Below are 19,786 nucleotides of genomic sequence, written 5' to 3'. Positions count from 1 at the left end.
CCCTAATGGATTGAACTAATGGTCTCCTGCAAACTCCCCTCCCCTTTCGCTCCTCTTTTATTCCCTCTGGGAGGGGCCATTCATTGTCCACCGGTGGCCTTACTCCCGAGTTGGCCCCTGTTCTTTAGCTGTTCTCTTTGTCTGGCAATTCTGTGCATACACACACTGGGAACAGGCTCCAGCTGTTCCTCTGCCTTACTGATGTCTGACTCCGAAGGCAGCTGATAACTGTCATCCGGCCCTGGGCCCCTCTCTGCCTCCAACACGGAGCCCTCATCCAAGCCTTCCCCAGACTCCAGGACTGGCCCAGGTTCCTCCCCAACCTCCTCATTGTCCGAATCTTCTGCCAGCTCCTCTGGCCACTGGCAGGCCACAACAGACATCAGTTTGACACCCCTGGCCTAGAGCTGGCAAATCAAACTGGCACCTGCGGGCCAGATGTGTCACACACAGCCCCTACCCACCCCAGCTGCATGAAGGGGAAAAACCCTCCTTATTTATAGATTGGGTAACTTCCTTTGTTTTCCCCCCCATTCCTAGTTGCGTATTTGAGTTTTCTTTTGAAAACCTGTTGCCCACAATTTGGTAGAAGCTGAGAAGGTTTGTGTGAATCTTGATGTCCTTTCTTGTCTTTTTCCCGGAGTCGGAGAAGAGTGATGTAGACTTGTGCGAGTGTGTAAATCCAGATCTCAATAATTACCCGGCAAACCGGTAGTAATGAACCTCGTCATCTATTGCTCCACGCACAGTTAGCACTAATTTAATAGGGCCACTACTTTAAGCTGGGTTGGATCTGCATCTGGAGCGGTAAATGAAAACTCCCAATAAGTCAAGCGGTATTAAACTTTATGGCCGCTGTATTTAAAAATGAGACACTTTCCCCTATCAATCAGCCAGAGCGGAATTGTAAATATCAAAGCAGGATCCATATTGCTTAATTAAACAGCGGCTAATGAGCGCTGTGGTTGTTGGGCTGTGATTTAGGACAAGGATTATGCAAATGGGGGACAGTGGAGAACATCTCCAAAAAGGTAGCGGAACGCGGAGTTGGCGAAGATGGTCTCGGATTGGTAGGTCACCGAGCAGAGTTGTAAAAATTGAAGGGGGCAAGGAACGAGCCAGAGTGACTCAGAAGGAGGTCTGGGTTCAGAGGCTCTGAATCCGGAGGCCCCGTGACTCAGTTTCCTTCTGGAATTGTTTCGCGATGGGACAAGGCCTCCTTTGAGCAACATCAGTGTGGCACAAATACACCTCCCGACACAGGCCTTCTTTTATTATTTCATTCTGTTTGTTTGTTTGTTTGTTTGTTTGTTTGTTTATTTATTTATTTATTTATTTATTTATTTATTTATTTATTTATTTATTTATTTATTTATATTTTACAGGTAGTCCTAGACTTATGATGCCCTCTGTTCTAGCACTGGAGAGGTTTAGTTGGGTCATGAAATATCTGTAAAGACCTCAGAGAGCAGCAGGGACCCCACTATCCTCCTCCTCCTCCTCCTCCTCCTCCTCCTCCTCCTCCTCCTCTTTCTCTTCCTCCTCCTCCTCTTCACAAACTTGCCTCCCTTCTAGCACTGATGATGCTCCCTAGTTAAGTCATGAAACATCTGCAAGAAATCAACCAAGCTCAGAGAGCACCACGGACCACGCAGTGTTCTTCCTACCCTTCCCCTCCTCTCCACAAACCTCCCTCCCTTCTAGCACTGATGACATTCCCTAGTTGGCCCGTGAAACGTTTGCAACAAAGTCACCAAGCTCAGAGAGCACCACAGAGCGCAGACCTCAACCCTGAGCTACAAATGTTCTTTTCTGTTAGCTTCCCTAAAAGGTGGGGTGTTTGGCCTAAAAATCACAGTAGACAGTTAGGAAGAAGTGGTTCAGGGTCTTACGTCCACACTACAGCTCAGAGGTGGCTTTCAGCAGGTTCTGACCAGTTCTGGAGAACCGGTAGCAGAAGTTTTGAGTAGTTTGGAGAACCAGCAAATGCCACCTCTGGCTGGCCCCGCCCCCATCTATTCTTTGCCTCCTGAGTCCCAGCTGATCAGGAGGAAATGGGGATTTTGCAGTATCCTTCTCCTGCCACACCCACCCAGCCACACCCACCAAGCCATGCCCACAGAACCGGTAGTAAAAATTTTTGAATCTCACCACTGCTGCAGCTGCTACTTTAGACAGGAGACCAGAGAGTGAAAGTGTCTTATGGAGACTTTGTACAGAGGGGAAAAACAAAAACTCCTGGTTTAGTCCAAACGTCTCCATTTGACCAGCTATTAGATGCAAAGCAAAAGTTATTCAGAGCTATAGTAAGAGCCGGCCCTGGCTTTACTTCGGCTGTGTATCCTTTACTCCTGCTGGGGCGAAAGGAATCTCTTATGTGAAAATTAGAAATCTTCCAGCTATTGCCAGACACACAGGTGAGAGGTGGATTTGGAAATTTGGAAATTATTCTTATTGCACCGTCCTTCTTTTGACAGCGCAGTAACTTTCTCACCAATTAAATGCTCTGAGCAGCCCAGAGAGGTTTTTCCTCTCTCTCTCTTCCATTCCATATCTTGATTGTCACCCAGGGAGGGAGACTTGTGGCCTTGTCGCCTGGCTGTCCTACCTTATGTATTAAAGACAGAGGGCGTTAGGATAGACGCAGCAAAAAACATAAAATAAAATGTAAGTACTGTGGGGATGAAATAGGGAAAAACTGCCAACTTTATTCTGGTAACTTTGAAGGGGTTGATGGATCCTTGGCACAGAATCGTTGGATCCTAGGGCTGGAAGGGACCTTGTAGGTCATCTAGTCCAACCCCCTTGCCCGATCAGAAAACCCTGCACCCTTTCTGACAAATGGCAGCCCAGTCTCTTCTTGAAAGCCTCCAGGGATGAAGCTCCCACAACTTCCGAAGGCAACTTCTCTTCCATGGGATGATGGTTCTCCATGTCAAGAAATGATTCCTTATTTCCAGGTTGAATCTCTCCATCTGTTATTTCTTGTCTGGCCTTCAGAGGCTTTGGAGAATAGCTTGACCCCCAACTCCTCTCTGGGGCAGCCCCTCAAATATTGGAAGATGCTCCCCTGTCTCCCCTGGTCCTTCTCTTCCCTAGACTAGCCAGGCCCCCTGCTCAAGCAGGAAACCCTATATCAATTCAGCCAAATGGTTGTCCAATCTCAATCTTCAGCACTGTAATTTCGATCGGTCACTAAACGGATGGTTATAAGTTGTGGATTGCCTGTAAATTATCTGTATTTTCTGGCTCAAACCTTTCTCCCCTTTTTCTCACAAGCTTCTTCCCTTCTGCTCCTTCTCTGGTGCAGGGCATCAGATTAACAGAGTCGGAAGGGACATTGTAGGTCATCTAGTCCAACCCCCCACCCACCCAAGCAGGAGACCCTACACCCTTTCTGACAGATGGCAGTCCAGTCTCTTCTTGGAAGCCTCCAGGGATGAAGCTCCCACAACTTCCGAAGGCAACTTCTCTTCCATGGGTTGATTGTTCTCACTGTCAGGAAATTCCTCCTTATTTCCAGGTTGAATCTCTCCTTGGATCCATTTCCATCTGTTATTCCTTCTCTCGTCTTCGGGGGCTTTGGAGAATAGCTTGACCCCCTCTCCTCTCTGTGGTACCTCAGAGGTCTTCTAGTCCAACCTCTGCCCAAGGCTGGAGACTTCATACCACCCTGGACAAAGGGAATCGCTTAATAATCCTGGCCAGAAAGATAAAACCGGGTGCAACTCAGTTAATTGCCGCCTTGCTTAGCATCAGGCAACCTGATTCTAATTGTGGTCATAATGAAGGAATACATGAATCAATATGAATCGATATTGGCTATTTGCTTTTATTACGAATTGCTTATGTTACTATATAATTGTTACTGATGAAACCAACATTTGCCGTTTGCTTCTGATATGAGATACTGCTAGAAATCATTTATTAAGAATTAAGCCTTGCTGCTGGCTTCTGCTTATATTATTGCATACGGTCAGAAATTACTTGTTTTCCAGCCCAGCAAATTGTAACCTTAATATACTGGATGACATTACTGCAAATGTTCTCTCACTGCTGCATTTCGCTTCTATCTCTTGGCTTCAAAGCTAGGCACATTCTTGAAAGCATAGAAGGAATTGTTACACGGGAATATCAGGCCCCATAGATAAAGGAACCAAACCAGGGAGTTTTCCTGGCTCATAAATCCTTAAAGCCTTCTGCTGGAATAACAACTTGGCCAAGGGGGGCTGCCACCCCCTCCCCAAGGCTCTAGGGATCCTCCACGGAGAAGGGAGAGAGAGAGAGGAGCTTGGACAAAAGGACGCTTTAAAGATCAGGTTTGTCTCTGATTGGATAAACGTTGTTTCTGTCTGCCTAAAATGTATATAATACTCTGAGCTCCTCTTGCAGAGGGCGGCTCCTCCTTCCAGGCATTGGTTTATATGTTTTGGATATAGTTTTTGTTAGGAATATAATTCCAACGGTTGGGTTGGCAATATATAAATCATATAGCAATGCTATACCTGTTTCTTTAAATTATACTGTAAAATGTGGTTGGTTGCTGTTTTCCTCAATCGGCCATAAGAGGGAGCCAGAACGACTGTTAGCTCTCTCTGTTTGTTAGATGCTGGGCTGATCTGATCTGAGTGTTTTTGGAAGCTGGCTGTTAGAAAGTGCCGTGAGCTATTGTAAGTTTTGCAACTGCTAGCAAACTTTGAGTACTGAACTGATTATATGATACTGGACTATGTTATTTGGATTATCCCTTAACTGAAAGACGTTGATGACTGACTGTCTTATCCGTGTATGACTTGGACTGTTTGATGGACTCTGATACCTCTATTTCCACGAAAGTAAAAGCCTATTTAAACTGCAGTGTCTCTGTATGCTGGTTTGTGTGTTCTCCAACACAACTCTCACAAACGCTTCTCTGAATGCACTCGCTCTCCCGACGGGGAGCTTACCTAACAGTTTGGTCGCCCAGCTTTTGCTACGGCCATAAATAAAAGCTGATATTTTGTGCAAGCCTCGTCTGGAGTCTCCACTCTCTTGGGCATCTCAGTGGTTCGGGGAAACTGCTGGGACCTTACAATAAGTTGAGTGTTACCTGTAGAACTATTTCTGCCTGGAAGGAGTGGCAGTTAAATCTGCCTTCCTTCTTTTTCAAGGAGATCCATGCAAACGGATGCTCATTTCATCCGATTTCCTTCCACATTGAAAAAGATGCCCAGACTGATTGCTTGGCAGACACCTGTATCGGTGATAACCGAGGGGGGGGGAGGTGTTTGCCAAAAAGAAGGGGGGGTCAGTGTTAGGAATATAATCTAATGGTGGGTTGGGACTCTGATACCTCTATTTCCACGAAAGTAAAAGCCTATTTAAACTGCACTGTCTCTGTATGCTGGTTTGTGTGTTCTCCAACACAACTCTCACAAACGCTTCTCTGAATGTACTCGCTCTCCCAACGGGGAGCTTACTTAACACTCAGCAAAAGAAGCAATGGGTGGAAACTAATCAAAGAGAGAAGTAACTTAGAACTTTGCTGTCTTCGGTCCAACCTGAGCGTAGTACATAACATTATCTGCTACAACATTCTACCTGTCAATAACTACTTCATCTTCAACCGCAACAATACACCAGCACACAATAGATACAAACTCAAAGTAAACCTCTCCAAACTCGATTGCAGAAAATCCGACTTCATCAACAGAGTGGTCAACGCCTGGAATGCTCTACCCGACCCCGTAGTTACATCCTCAAACCCCCAAAACTTTCACCTTAGACTGCCTACTGTCGACCTCCTCACCCCATTCCTAAGAGGTCTGGAAGGGGCCTGCATAAGCGCACCAGCGTGCCTACCCTCCCTGTCCTCACAAGCCCATTCATTCGTATCCATTTCATGGATTCATAACCTTGTACGTACTTATATCTATTATCTTGCACACACTTGACAAAACAAATAGATAAATAAAATAAATAAAACCTGGAACTAAGGAGGAATTTCTTGACAACTAGAACAATTAACCAGTGGAACGACTTGCCTCCAGAGGTTGTGGGTGCTCCATCACTGGGGGTCTTCAAGACTGGACAACCACTTTTCCAGAACGGTATAGGTTTCTTGTTTGAGGTTGGACTAGAAAACCTCCTTGGATCCCTTCCAATTCTGTTATTCTGTTAATTAATTTAAAAAATGCAAACCAGCACCTGCATTTCCTGCACCAGATGAAGGGAGCACTCTTTCTCCTTATGTCCTGGCCACTTTGTACAGAGGTACAATGAAGAGCCTCTTAATAAATCGCATCCCTATTTAGTTTGGTGGCTGCAACGCTTCAGATAGAAAGTCCCTACAGAGAGTGGTGAGGACAGTGGAGAAGATTACAGGAAGCTTGCTTCCTGTTAATCAGGATGCTGCTTAAAGCATTCTGTGCATAGGGCTCAAAGCATTAACCCACACACCCACTGCACGGTCTGTTTCCATTGCTCCCCTCTGGGGGGGACGTTTCAAAGTATCTCTAGAAGGCATTCCAAATTCTGGAACAGTTTTGTTCCCTAGGCCATCCATCCAGTAACCTAGCAAGATTCGTTCCCCTCACCATGTATACATCTGAACTAGACTGCATTGTCTCTCTGTGTCATAATATATATGTGGGTATATACATACTTTTGTATTTATTTATTTATTTATTTAGTCATGTTTATGTAGAACACATTAGAGGTGGAGACCCTTTGAGAGCTTCATGCAACTAAATTTCATTTCAATATATGCCGATTACTGTACATTCAAAGTGACGATGAAAGTTATTCTAATCAGTGCAATGGCTTTCCTCCAGAAGTTGTGGATGCTCCATCACTGGAGGTCACCAAGAAGAGATTGGACAACCATTTCTCCAGGATGGTACAGGATCGCCTGTCTTGAGCAGGGGGTTGGACTAGAAGACCTCCAAGGTCCCTTCCGGCCCTAGGATTCTTTGTTCTATGTCGGCAGCGTTGGTGAACCCTTTCAACACTGAGTCCCAAGACAGGAGCGTGTGCATGCGGGGGAGCACCGGAAACCAGAAGAGCAATTCCCTGGCGAGCATGCGCGTGCCGGGAAGGTAAGCTTCCAGCTTCTGGCCTGGGCATGCGCGCCAAGGAGCTGCTCTCCCACTTTTCGGCATTTCCGCATGCACGAAGATCAACTTGTATGTGCGTGCTGGAGCCCGGAAGAGCAGCAGGCAGTGGCTGGCGTTCCCGGAGAGATGGCGTGCCAGAGGTTTGCCATCACGGTTCCTTAATTAAAAAAAAAAAATTAATTGAACATTTTCAACTTTAAAAAAACCACAAGTAAAGAAAGAAAAAGGAAAGAAAACAAGGGGAAAAAAATGCAAATCCAAACACAAAGAACATGACAATATAATATAATTTTGCAGCTTCCTGTATGTGGAAGTGTGGCTATTCTGATTTTGCGCTTTGCTCTTCGATTATTGCCTCATCGCAGTCATCACAGTCCTATGGTTCTATGCGCATCCCAGAGCCAAGGGTTCCCCATTAGTCAGGCTGTTCCCCTGGATGTGTGCAGAGGGGCAGGATAGGTTCCTCTTCCTTGCTTCTCCCTGCTCCAAGCTGCAGCACGAACCCAGCGAGACTTTTCCAGGCAGATGCGAAGCATCGGAAAAAACGTGCCTTTATGCCAACCCTTCTCCCCACCTGCCTTCCCTGAAAGAATCAAAGAGGTTTTCAGAGTGAAAACACCCCCCCCGCCCCCCCCATCCCCTGGGTGTCAGGTTGGCCTTTCCCCAGAAATCTCTGTTTTCCTAGCCATAATTTCCTCCCTCTGCGAACGACTCCCAGCTTGCTTTGAAGTCGCACATTAATTTCTCTGAGTAAACAGCGTCTCTGAGCGAAAGCAGGTTTGGCTCCAGGTGACCAAAGGTCTGGAGTATTGATGTGGGATTTAACTTCCATGATCTATCCCCTGCGATAGGCCCCGAGGACCAGAGAGTGCTGGCTTCAGATCAGGCTGGAGACAGGAGGTCCCTTCGCGGGAGGATCAAAACAGGTTGAGATAAATAAACCGCCTTCCCTTTCTCCGACTGACTCCGCAAACACCCCAAATACAGGCTTCTTGGAACTGGGGGGTCTGTAGCTTTCTTCCCCTTTTCTTTAGTCTTTCGTGATTTGTAAAAGTTTAGAGAAGGGTGGGCGTTTCAGCTGAATGGAGCCAAAGATTTTACAGAACAACAGAGTTGGAAGGGGACCTCGGAGGTCATCTAGTACAACACCCCCAAGCAGGAGACCCTGGACCATTTCAGACAAATAGTTGTCCAGTCTCTTCTTGAAAACCTCCAGTGATGAAGCTCCCACAACGTCTGAAGGCAACTTCTGTTCTATTGATAGATTGTTCTCACTGTCAGAAAGTTTCTCCATATGAGACTTGAAGCAAATGCTGAGAGCGAGGGGGAGGGGAGATGATTGAGGGAGGGAGGGAGAGAGAATAACAGAGTTGAAAGGGGCCTTGGAGGTCTTCTAGTCCAACCCCCTGCCTAGGCAGGAAACCCTACACCACTTCAGACAAATGGTTGTCCAACCTCTTCTTAAAAACTTCCAGTTTTGGGGCATTCACATCTTCTGGAGGCCACTGATTAATTGTTTTAACTGTTAGAAAATTTCTCCTCAGTTCTAAGTTGCTTCTCTCCTTGATTAGTTTCCACCCATTGCTTCTTGTTCTATGCTCAGGTGCTTTGGAGAATAGTTTGACTCCCTCTTCTTTGGGGCAGCCCCTGAGATATTGGAAGACTGCTATCATGTCTCCCCTAAATCCTTCTTTTCATTAAACTAGACGTACCCAGTTCCTGCAACCGTTCTTCCTATGTTTTAGTTCCCTGATCCTCCTCGTTGCTCTTCTCTGCACTCTTTCTAGAGTCTCCACATCTTTTTTACATCGTGGTGACCAAAACTGAATGCCGTATTCCAAGTGTGGCCTTCCCAAGGCCTTATAAAGTGGTATTTACATCACCTGTTGATGCAGCCTAGAACTGTGTTGGCTTTTCTGGCAGCTGCTGCACACGGCTGGCTCCTATTTAAACGGTTCTCCACTAGGACTCCAAGATCCCTTTTCACAGTTAGGACTATTGAGCAAGGTGCCACCTATCCTGTACCTGTGCATTTTGTTTTTCTTGCCTAAATGTAGAACCTTACTCTTTCCACCATTGAATTTCATTTTATTAGATTGTGCCCAATGTTCAAGTTGGTCAAGATCCTTCTGTATCTTAAGCCTTAAATCCTTTGGAGTGTTGCCTATTCCTGCCAGCCTGATGAGTTCCCCATTTATTCCCTCATCCAAATCATTGATGAAGATGTTGAAGAGTCCTGGGCCCAAAACAGAGCCTTGGGGTCCCCCACTGCATACTTCCCTCCATGAAGATGCAGTTCCATTGAGGGCGACACGTTGAGTGCGGTTGGTCGGCCAGTTCCGAATCCATCTGGTGGTGATGCTGTCCAACCCACATTCTTCTACTTTATCTAGTAGTAGGTTATGGTCTACCTTATCAAATGCCTTACTGAAGTCCAAGTATGTCCAAGATTAGAGAGGGAGGGAGGGAGGGAGAGAAAGAAAGAAAGAGAGAGAGAGATGAGAGAGAATTAGGCTGGGTGAAAGCTGCTTTACCTAAAAAAAGCCACCTGTTTTAGGGAAGCTCATATGAAACAGAGCTGAACAGACCAGCTACCGCCCCCCCCCCCCCAAAAAAAAAGAATCTATCCTCATCAGGCAGGAGAGAAACGATGAGAGGATGCCGTAAGATTGTCTCCTTGAATCCGGCTGTTTATTATCTTCTCAGATGAGTGGGATAAAGAACAAGAGGGCCACTCCTCAGATTTATAGCTGCCGTTAAATGGATACCTTAAGACAGAAGAGGCTTGCAAGAGGCTGGAGGAGAAGGCTGCAAGTAATGAAATAATGTTTTTAAAAAAATGAATACGTGAAGACGACGATGCAGCCAGGCGAGAGAACAGGTTGCACAAGGCAAAGGGAAAAGTGTGCAGCAGGGAGGTGGACGGGGATAGGTCATTTTAAAATGTGACAGTTTGCAACGGGGTGTAAATTCTGATGTGGTTTCCAAGGTTTGTGGGGCCCTGTTACTGTTATGGTTTTTTAATGAGTTATAATAGTATTCTGATTTGAAGGTGATAGATGAGTGCACGGGCAGGCAGGCAGGCAGGCAGGCAGAGCTCAGGGTTGGACTGAGGTGTTGTCTGAATTGGGTTCTTGCAGACATTTCATGGCCCAACTAGGGAACATCATCAGTAGTAGAAGGGAGTTTTTCCCTCTCTCAAATTATATTCTAGTGCCTTGACTGACAGTGTTGATGTGAGAGTTCTTGGATACACTCCAAGAAAGTGCTTCAACACCACAGGAAGGCAGGCAGGAAGATGAAAGAGAAAGATGATAGATTAACAGAGTTGGAAGGGACCTTGTAGGTCATCTAATCCAATCCCCCACCCCACCCAAGCAGGAGATCCTACACCATGCCAGACAGATGGCAGTCCAGTCTCTTCTTGAAAGCCTCCAGGGATGGAGCTCCCACAACTTCTGAAGGCAATTTCTCTTCCATGAGTTGATTGCTCTCACTGTCAGACAATTTCTCCTTATTTCCAGGTTGAATCTCTCCTTGGTCAGTTTCCATCCATTATTCCTTCTCTGGCCTTTGGGGGCTTTGGAAAACAGCTCGACCCCCCTCCTCTCTGGGGCAGCCCCTCAAATATTAGGAGGCTGCTATCATGTCTCCCCTGGTCCTTCTCTTCCCTAGACCAGCCATGCTCACTTCTTGCATCCATTCATAGGATGTTTTACCCTCCAATCCCCTCATCATCTTGGTTGCTCTTCTCTGCACTTTTTCTAGAGTCTCAACATCCTTTTTTATAGTGTGGTGACCAAACCTGGGTGCAGTATTCTAGGTGTGGTCTTACTAAGGATTTATAGAGTGGTATTAGTACATCACTTGATCTTGATGGTATCCCTCTGTATAAGATAAATAGATAGATAGATAGATGGATGATAGATAGATGGATGATAGATAGATGGATATAGATGATAGATGATAGATGATAGATGATAGATGATAGATGATAGATGATAGATGATAGATGATAGATGATAGATGATAGATGATAGATGATAGATGATAGATGATAGATGATAGATGATAGATGATAGATGATAGATGATAGATGATAGATAGATAGATAGATAGATATAGACAGAGAGTGATAGCGTGAGAGAGACAGACAGACAAATGCAATAAATAGTAGATATAGTAGATATAGGATAGAGTAGACACAATAGGTAGATAACAGATAAAGTAGGTATGAAATAGATGATAGACAGAGTAGGTGAAGCAGATAAATAAATATGGTAGCTATATACTGTATATATATGATGAAGATAAATAATAGATAGATAGATAGATAGATAGATAGATAGATAGATAGATAGATAGATAGATAGATAGAGATAGATAGATAGATAGATAGATAGATAGATAAATAGATGGAGATAGAGAGATAAATAAAGAGAGAGATAAATAAATAAATAGATATATAAATAGATGTAGGGAGGCAGGCTGGCAGGCGAGCAGATAGACAGATGGAGTTTCGGTAGAAGACCCAACCATGAGGAGGGAAGCCCCACATGATGCCTCTCCATGCTTAAAAGCACCCGCTACTAACCCAACTTCCTGGACTGGCACACAGTCTAACCCTAAGTGACCCACATTGATTTTTCTGCCCACCCCTTTCTACGTTGTTTAGCTGATAAGGGTCAAGCAGGATCAGGAGCCACAAGGCCCTGAATTTGGCCTGGTGGGTGGAAGGAATCATGGAATGGAGTCGTCCACAATAGAGCACGGCTGGCCGATTGAAACCCCAGATGAAAACACCCCACACATCGCAACTGTTCCCAGCAGATTCCCCTTCTTCTTTCCCACGTTGCATTCTCTCCTCCCATCCTATCCGTTAGGCGGACGTCCTTCTATTCCTATGTCCCTGCTGCTGCTGCTGCTGCTTCACTCAACGGTTGCGCAGACATTCTCTCCACAACTGACAAATGGAGTTAAAGGAAGAGGCGAAAAGGCCACGCAGACCCTGAAAATAAATGTGACGACTTGCAGAGTTTGTTCCAAAGGGCTTTTTTTCAAGAGGCCACTGGACTTCCTGGTTCTTCTTTGAAGGCGTTTCACTTCTCATCCAGGAAGCTTCTTCAGCTCTGACCGGATGGTGGGGAATGGAAGGATTTATGTTCCTTGCAGACAGCTGGTCCTTTGCGTCCTTTGAGAGGGTCCTTGAGGCCACTTGGAGGTTTATCTCTGTCCTCAGGGTCACCTGAGTGGTGGAGGTGGAGCCACCTTGGGACTGCGGAAAGGACATTGTTGTGAACAGGAGATAGATGAGTTTGTATCCCTCCCCTCAGTCAAGAGAGGCCTGTTCAGTTTGGACACAGATGGGCTCTTTGACCCCTCTTCTCAACGCACTGATCCTCTTTGTCCAAAATGTGGACTTTGATGTCTTCAAAAGAGCGGCCTTTGTCTTTGAAATGCAGATGGACCTCTCGATCTAGCCCTGGTGGGTTTGCTCTCCCAGGTTCCGCCAGGCGCTTGTGAAGTGGATGTTCTGTTTCCCCAATGGACGGATCTGCACGTGTCTCACTGCATTGCACTGCATATAAACATCTACAGAGTTCTCCAGCTCCAAAGGAGCCTCTTTCTTCTTCACAAAGGCACAGCTGGAGAGGAAGATCCCCCCTCAGCTGGAGTGCTCCGAGTCCTCCAACATCACCATGGCCGTTTTTGTACAATGGAAGAAAGCTCCAGAGAGATTCCCTCCCCCCTGCCCTGCCTGCAGATCTCCTGCCAGATGTCCCATGAAGCTGAAATTACAGCCGTCGTCCTGCCTTGTTCTAGGCAAATGATGGAGAGGCCACCTTGGGAAGAAGAAGATGGCCAGGAACAGCATTCTTGGATGTGTGGGCCAGAAGGGAAGCACGTTCTCCAGAGAGAGACGGACCTCAAAAAAGCTTTTGAGCTCTGAGAAGCACTGATGGAAAAAAACAACAACAATGAAGCCCGTCTTGGCTCACCAATCTGGGGCTTCTACAAAAACCCTGGAAAGCTTTGGACGTCTCCTCGTCCCCCGCGTGTCCTGACATCTCCATGCGAAATGGGGAGATGTGAAATAATGGGGATATTAGAGAGCAATTTAATAAGCCCACGGCATCCGCATAGAGGCTTAGTTTGCTGGCTGGGCTAGAAACGAGACCGCAAGGCAGCGTCAGGAGAAGACGCTGGGCCAAAATATAACATCATGTGATTTTCCTGCCGGAGGTTTCCCTGGCAGAAGATCAGAGCCTGGGGAAGAGTGGGTGCCTCTTTCCCCAGATAATCTGGCTGGGGTTCATGGCGTCTCCGAAACCTTGCGAGTTTTATTTTCACAAAAGGAACATATGCTAGAGATTTAACCCTTCTTCCAATGACTGGCAGACGAACCGGACTCAACATGTCGTCCTCAATGGAACGGCCTCCACATGGAGGGAAGCAGGCAGAGGGTTTCTCCTTTCCTTCCTTCCATCCTTCCGCCTTTTCCTCCATCTTTCTTTCCTTCCTTCTTTAAATCCTTTCTTCCTCCCCCTCTCTCCCTCCATCCCCCTCCTTCTTTTTTCTCTGACTCCCTTCCTCCCTCTCTCCTCTCTCTCTCTCTCTCTCTCTCTCTCTCTCTCCTCTCTCTTTTTTCTCCCCCTCTTCTCTAATCTTGGACTTACTTGGACTTCAGTAAGGCATTTGATAAGGTAGACCATAACCTACTACTAGATAAAAGTAGAAGAATGTGGGTTGGACAGCATCACCACCAGATGGATTCCTAACTGGCTGACCAACCGCACTCAATGTGTCGTCCTCAATGGAACTGCATCTACATGGAGGGAGATATGCAGTGGGGGACCCCAAGGCTCTGTTTTGGGCCCAGGACTCTTCAACATCTTCATCAATGATTGGATGAGGGAATAAATGGGGAACTCATCAAATTTGCAGATGGCACCAAGCTGGCAGGAATAGCCAACACTCCAAAAGACAGGCTTAAGATACAGAAGGATCTTGACAAACTTGAACATTGGGCACTATCTATTAAAATGAAATTCAATGGTGGAAAAAGTAAGGTTCTACATTTAGTCAGGAAAAACAAAATGCACAGGTACAGGATAGGTGGTACCTTGCTCAATAGTAGTCACTGTGAGAGGGATCTTGGAGAACCGTTTAAATAGGAGCCAGCCGTGTGCAGCAGCTGCCAAAAAAGCCAACACAGTTCTAGGCTGCATCAACAGAGGGAGAGAATCAAGATCACCTGAAGTGTTAATACCACTTTATAAGTATAAATATAATCTTTATTGTCATTGTACTTAAATACAATGAAATTGGTTATAAGGTCATAGTAAGGCCACAGTTGGAAGGCTGCATTCGGTTTTGGTTGCCATGATGTAGAAACTGGGTATGTCTGGTTTAATGAAAAGAAGGACCAGGGGAGACATGATCGCAGTGTTCCAATATCTCAGGGGCTGCCACAAAGAAGAGGGAGTCAGGCTATCCTCCAAGGCACCTGAGGGTAGAACAAGAAGCAATGGGTGGAAACTAATCAAGGAGAGAAGCAACTTAGAACTGAGGAGAAATTTCCTGACAGTTAGAACAATTCATCAGTGGAACAACTTACCTCCAGAAGTTGTGAATGCTCCAACACTGGAATTTTTTAAAGAAGAGGTTGGACAACCATTAATCTGAAGTGGTGTAGGGTTTCCTGCTTAACCAGGGGGTTGAACTAGAAGACATGCAAGGTCCCTTCCAACTCTGTTATTGTATTCTATTGTATTCTATTGTATTCTACTCTACTCTACTCTACTCTCTGTTACAGGCCCTCAAATACTAGAAGACAGCTATCAAGGTATGTAGTTATAATTGCAAGTTTTAGAGGACAAGGTGATTTCAACAGAACGAAGGGACGCATGGATTAGAAGATGGGCCATAGAATAATAAGGCTGGAAGGGACCTTTGAGGTATGAATAGAACAGAACAGAACAGAATATTGAATAGAATAGAGCTGGAAGGGACCTTGCTCAAGCAGGAGAACCTATACTGTTTGTGATAAATGGCTGTCTACTCTCTTCAGTGATGGAGAAGCAAGGAGAAGCATTGTAACGGTGAGCACAATTAACCGGTGGGACAGAAGTTGCCATCAGAAGTTGTGTTTGCTCTGCCACTGGAGTTTTTGAAGAGGAGACTGGATAGTCACTTGTCTGAAATGGTGTAGGATCTCCTGCTTGGGCCGAGGGTTGGGTTGCCTCCAAGGCCCCTTCCAGCTCTATTCTGATTGATTCATTGATTGTTCGGTGAGTAACACGCCTGTAAAGCGAATCCACCTCCCCCCCCCCCGCAAGCACTTCGCTTGCCAGAAGGTCGCAAAAGGGGATCACGTGACCCTGGAACGCTCCAACCGTCATAAGTATGGGCCAGAGCTGCCAAATGTCTGGAATTTGATCACGCTGGGAATGCTGCATCGGTTGTTGCTTCTTCAGTGTTGTCGTAACTTTGAATGGCCACTAAATGGATAACTGCACATCTACACAGAAGGAAGCACGGGTGCCTTTAGTGGGATTTACTTACAGATCCGTTAGGAGGTAGGATTTTGGTTTGCTTGCCTTTTGAATTGTCCTTTCAGTAGTAATTCAATTATCGTTCCGTTAGTGGCTAAGAGCTGCCTGAAAGGTTTTCTTTATAAATCTCAACTCTCTAAGATCAAATGGCTCCTTTTGAAGAGGGTTTTTTTTTAAAATGCCTGCTCATTTCGTGTTTTACATTGTGCTCAATTGCGTAAGAGCCTAAATGGTTGGCAGGGAAGGAACTCATAAAGGAATGAAAACTGTATTAAAAATCAGCTTCCTTCTCCCCTCTCCTTCCTCCTTTTATGGGAAAAATAATAATAATATTTCCAGCTTGGAATTATTATCTTTTTGTATAAAAACTGAAGCCAATCTTTAATAATGCGCCTCCACCACGGAATAATTGCAGAGCTGCAAGTAACCTTTGGAAAGCATATATTTTAATTCACTCTTTGCAGCAGAATTGGAACGGAGGGTGTGTGTGTGTGTGTGTGTCCATTTGTGTACTCTCTCTCTCTCTCTCTCTCCGCATACTTGCATACGTGTGTATGTATTTTGGACTGCGTAATACTCTAGTTCTCATCCATTAACAAAAACAAAGAATTCCGCTTTAAACACGGCCTCACCTGGGAAATGCCCTTGATATATTTGAGTGCACTGTAACCACTCATTAAATAATTGATTTACAAGGAATCTTAATGAACTCGGAGACCATGGCACAATCTTTGGCTCAAAATTAGCGGTTCCCTCCAGAGCTGAGCTAAGAAAGTAACACTGAGGCAAATTAGAGAGGGGGAAATAAAAACCATTTAGACAAGAATTTCTTCTCCCACCTTCTTTGATCATGAACTCTGTCTGGGTTTGTATGGAATAGCCGACCTTTAAGTAAACAAGAATACTCCAATCTAGCGCTCTCTACACCAGGGGTGGGTTTCAATTTTTTTCTACTACCGGTTTGGTGGGCGTGGCTAGATGGGGGGCATGGGACTGAGTGGGTGTGACCAAGTCACATGACCTCCTCACCAAGCCACACCCACCGAAATGGTGGTGAAAAGTTTTGACTGGGGGAGGGGGCTTCAGCCGCGCTGGAGCTAAGGGAGCGCCTGCAAACACCCCTGTAAGAAAAAACAGTTGTTCTCCTCCACGGCCCCCGGGAACACTTTTAGCAGGAATTTTTGCCTTCCCCCAGCCCTGCTGAAGCCTTCTGGAGGCTGGGGGAAGGCAAAAATGCATCTGTTTTTGCAAAAAATGGCCCATCTCTGGGACTGGCACGCGCAGACCATTAAAAAAGGGGGAAAATTACATTTTCCAGTGAAGATTGTTCTGCGCATGTGCAGAACAGAAAATAAAGATGGCGGTGCCCAGGAGAGAACCGGTACGGTCGTGTGTCCGGCCGAGTTACTACCTATTTGGCCGAACCAGTCCGAACTGGTAGGAACCCACCTCTGATCTATACCAAATACACGATGTATGTTGAGACTCTGGAAAGGGTGCAGAGAAGAGCAACAAAGAGGATTAGGGGACTGGAGGCTAAAACATATGAAGAACGGTTGCAGGAACTGGGTACGTCTAGTTTAATAGAAAGAAGGACCAGGGGAGACAGGATAGCAGTCTTCCAACATCTCAGGGGTTGCCACAAAGAAGAGGGAGTCAAACTATTTTCCAAAGCCCCAGAGGGCAGGACAAGAAACAATGGGTGGAAACTAACCAAGGAGAGAAGCGACTTAGAACTGAGGAGGAATTTCCAAGATCACCTGAAGTGTTAATACCACTTTACAAGGCTTTGGGAAGGCCACACTTGGAATATTTGCATTCAGTTTTGGTCGCCACGATGTAGAAAAGATGTGGAGACTCTAGAAAGAGGGCAGAGAAGAGCAACCAAGAGGATTAGGGGACTGGAGGCTAAAACATATGAGGAACAGTTGCAGGAACTGGGAATGTCTGGTTTAATGAAAAGAAGGACCAGGGGAGACATGATCGCAGTCTTCCAATATCTCAGGGGTTGCCCCAAAGAAGAGGGAGTCAAGTTATCCTCCAAGGCACCTGAGGGCAGAACAAGAAGCAATGGGTGGAAACTAATCAAGGAGAGAAGCAACTTAGAACCGAGGAGAAATTTCCTGACAGTGAGAAGAATCAATCGGTGGACTATCTTGTTTCATGGCTTTGTGGGTGCTCAATCCCTGGAGGCTTTCAAGGCAAGATTGGACAATTACTTGATTGGGATGGTAGAAGGTCTCCTGCTTTGAGGAACGGTTGGACTAGAAGACCTCTGGGGTCCCCTTCCAACCCTAGGATTCAAGATGCATTGTTCATTAAAACCCCACGATTCCCGATCAGCACAACGAAAGAGAGTCCTTCCCTCCCCCACCGTCCAGTCAGAGCTGAAGAAGCTTCTTGGATGAGAAGCGAAACGCCTTCGAGCAAAAAAAACAAAACACGAAAGTCCCTCTGCCTCTTGGGAAAAAAAGCCTCTTTGGAATAAAGCTACCGTCTTTCCCCAAAAGTAAGACAGGGTCTTATTTCCTTTTGACCCCCCCCCCCCTGAAACAAGCGCTTGGCCTTATTTTGGGGGAGGTCTTATTATTTCTGAGGTGCGGGAGACGGGGAGCGGGGTCACCTCATGGCTGCTGCTGTGTTGCAATATTTCCGGGGAGGGTTTATTTACTGCATGGGCTCAAAAGCCCAACTGGGCTTATTATCCGGGGACGGAGGGGGGTTCCAGGCTGGTTCAGCCGAGTAGGTAGTAACTTCACCTGTCACACCTCCCAACCGGCTCTATTGTCGGCACCGCCATCTTGGTCTTTGGTTCTGCGCATACGCAGGACAATCTTCATTGCAAGGATTTGTTTTTCCCCCTTTTCTAATGTTCTGCGCATGCGCTGACCTTTTCAGCTGCAAACGCGCACTGGCACAGAGCGCGCATTTGGCCTTTGCACGAGCAAAGCATGCACGCAAAATGTTTCTTGCATGCCGAACCAGCAGTAAGAGCAGCCTACCCTTCTCCGGGGAGGTCTTGTTTTCAGGAAAACAGGGTAGTTGGGGATTACACAAGTGTCTGTGTGTGTGTGTGTGTGTGTGTTTGTGTTTGTGTGTGTGTGTGAGTGTCAGCTTGAGGCAGGCTGGAGTCGTTCTTGGGAATGACGTTGGGCAAATAATGTGGGCTTGTATATGGCAGTTTCCTCAGCTGACTTGGCCATTCCAGAGGTGAAGCTGTTTTTCTCTCCAGACGGAGAATTGACTTGGGTGGGGGGAGGGAATTCATGGGACTTCTCAGGCATGAGTGGCCACGAAAGCCTTGTGGGGAAATGATGGCTGTCATTGACATTCATAGGAGCGGTTGGGCCGGCTTCATAAAACCTTCGTCACCTTTTAATATTACAGCAGGTAGAGTTCGGCACAACCGGGAAAGCAATTTATAGCCACAGCTGAACAGGCATGAAGCCAGGTGGATGGGGGGGGGGGGGCTCAGGAGCCTGCAAGGAGGAAGGGGCCGAGCGACCGCGGGGCAGGGCCCGGAAAAGAGCCTTCCGGAGCTTCCCACACAGTCACGTCCCTGCGGTTTGGAGAAGGGAGTATGAACTCCATTGAGAAATATCTATCTGGCTCAGTTCCAAGCTGGGAGAAAGACACTGGAAGCATGGAGGCTGGCTGGAAAGATGATTTAATGGTGAACACAATACAATACAATACAATAGCAGAGTTGGACGGGACCTTGGAGGTCTTCTAGTCCAACCCCCTGCCTAGGCAGGAAACCCTATACCGTTCCAGACAAATGGCTATTTGATGGGAACCACATCAGCTCTTTTCCAGTCCTCTGGCAGTTCTCCGATGCTCCAGGATCTCTGAAAGATAAAGTTCAGTGGTTCTGAGATCTCGTCTGCCAGTCCCTTCGGAACCCTGGGGTGTAATCCGTCCGGTCCTGGTGATTTGAACTCGTCCAGGGTAGACAGGGGCTCACTTACCGTTTTCTTCCCTATTTCAACTTGTGTTCCTAATCTGATTTTTGAGGTGCTGTTTTTGATAGGTTGGACTGTTTTATCCCTTTGTGTAAAGACAGATGCAAAACATGAGTTAAATAGTTCTGCTTTCTCCCTGTTGCTTGTCACCTTCTTGCCACTTTCTCCCAGCCAT

General features: G+C 46.3%; 1 long non-coding RNA gene across 1 annotated transcript; it reads left to right on the top strand.

Moving 5' to 3' along the window:
- The first annotated feature begins 7,949 nt into the window (after positions 1 to 7,949).
- Positions 7,950 to 14,940, top strand: LOC116505799. The gene is made up of 2 exons (XR_004254973.1): positions 7,950 to 8,020; positions 14,911 to 14,940. It is a non-coding gene; the product is annotated as an uncharacterized LOC116505799 (long non-coding RNA).
- The last annotated feature ends 4,846 nt before the right edge of the window (positions 14,941 to 19,786 follow it).

The sequence above is a fragment of the Thamnophis elegans genome, chromosome 3 (assembly GCF_009769535.1).
Source record: "Thamnophis elegans isolate rThaEle1 chromosome 3, rThaEle1.pri, whole genome shotgun sequence".
NCBI classification, from domain to species: Eukaryota; Metazoa; Chordata; class Lepidosauria; order Squamata; family Colubridae; genus Thamnophis; species Thamnophis elegans.
Note: the sequence above shows the minus strand (reverse complement) of the source record. Positions and strands in the feature narration are given on the sequence as shown.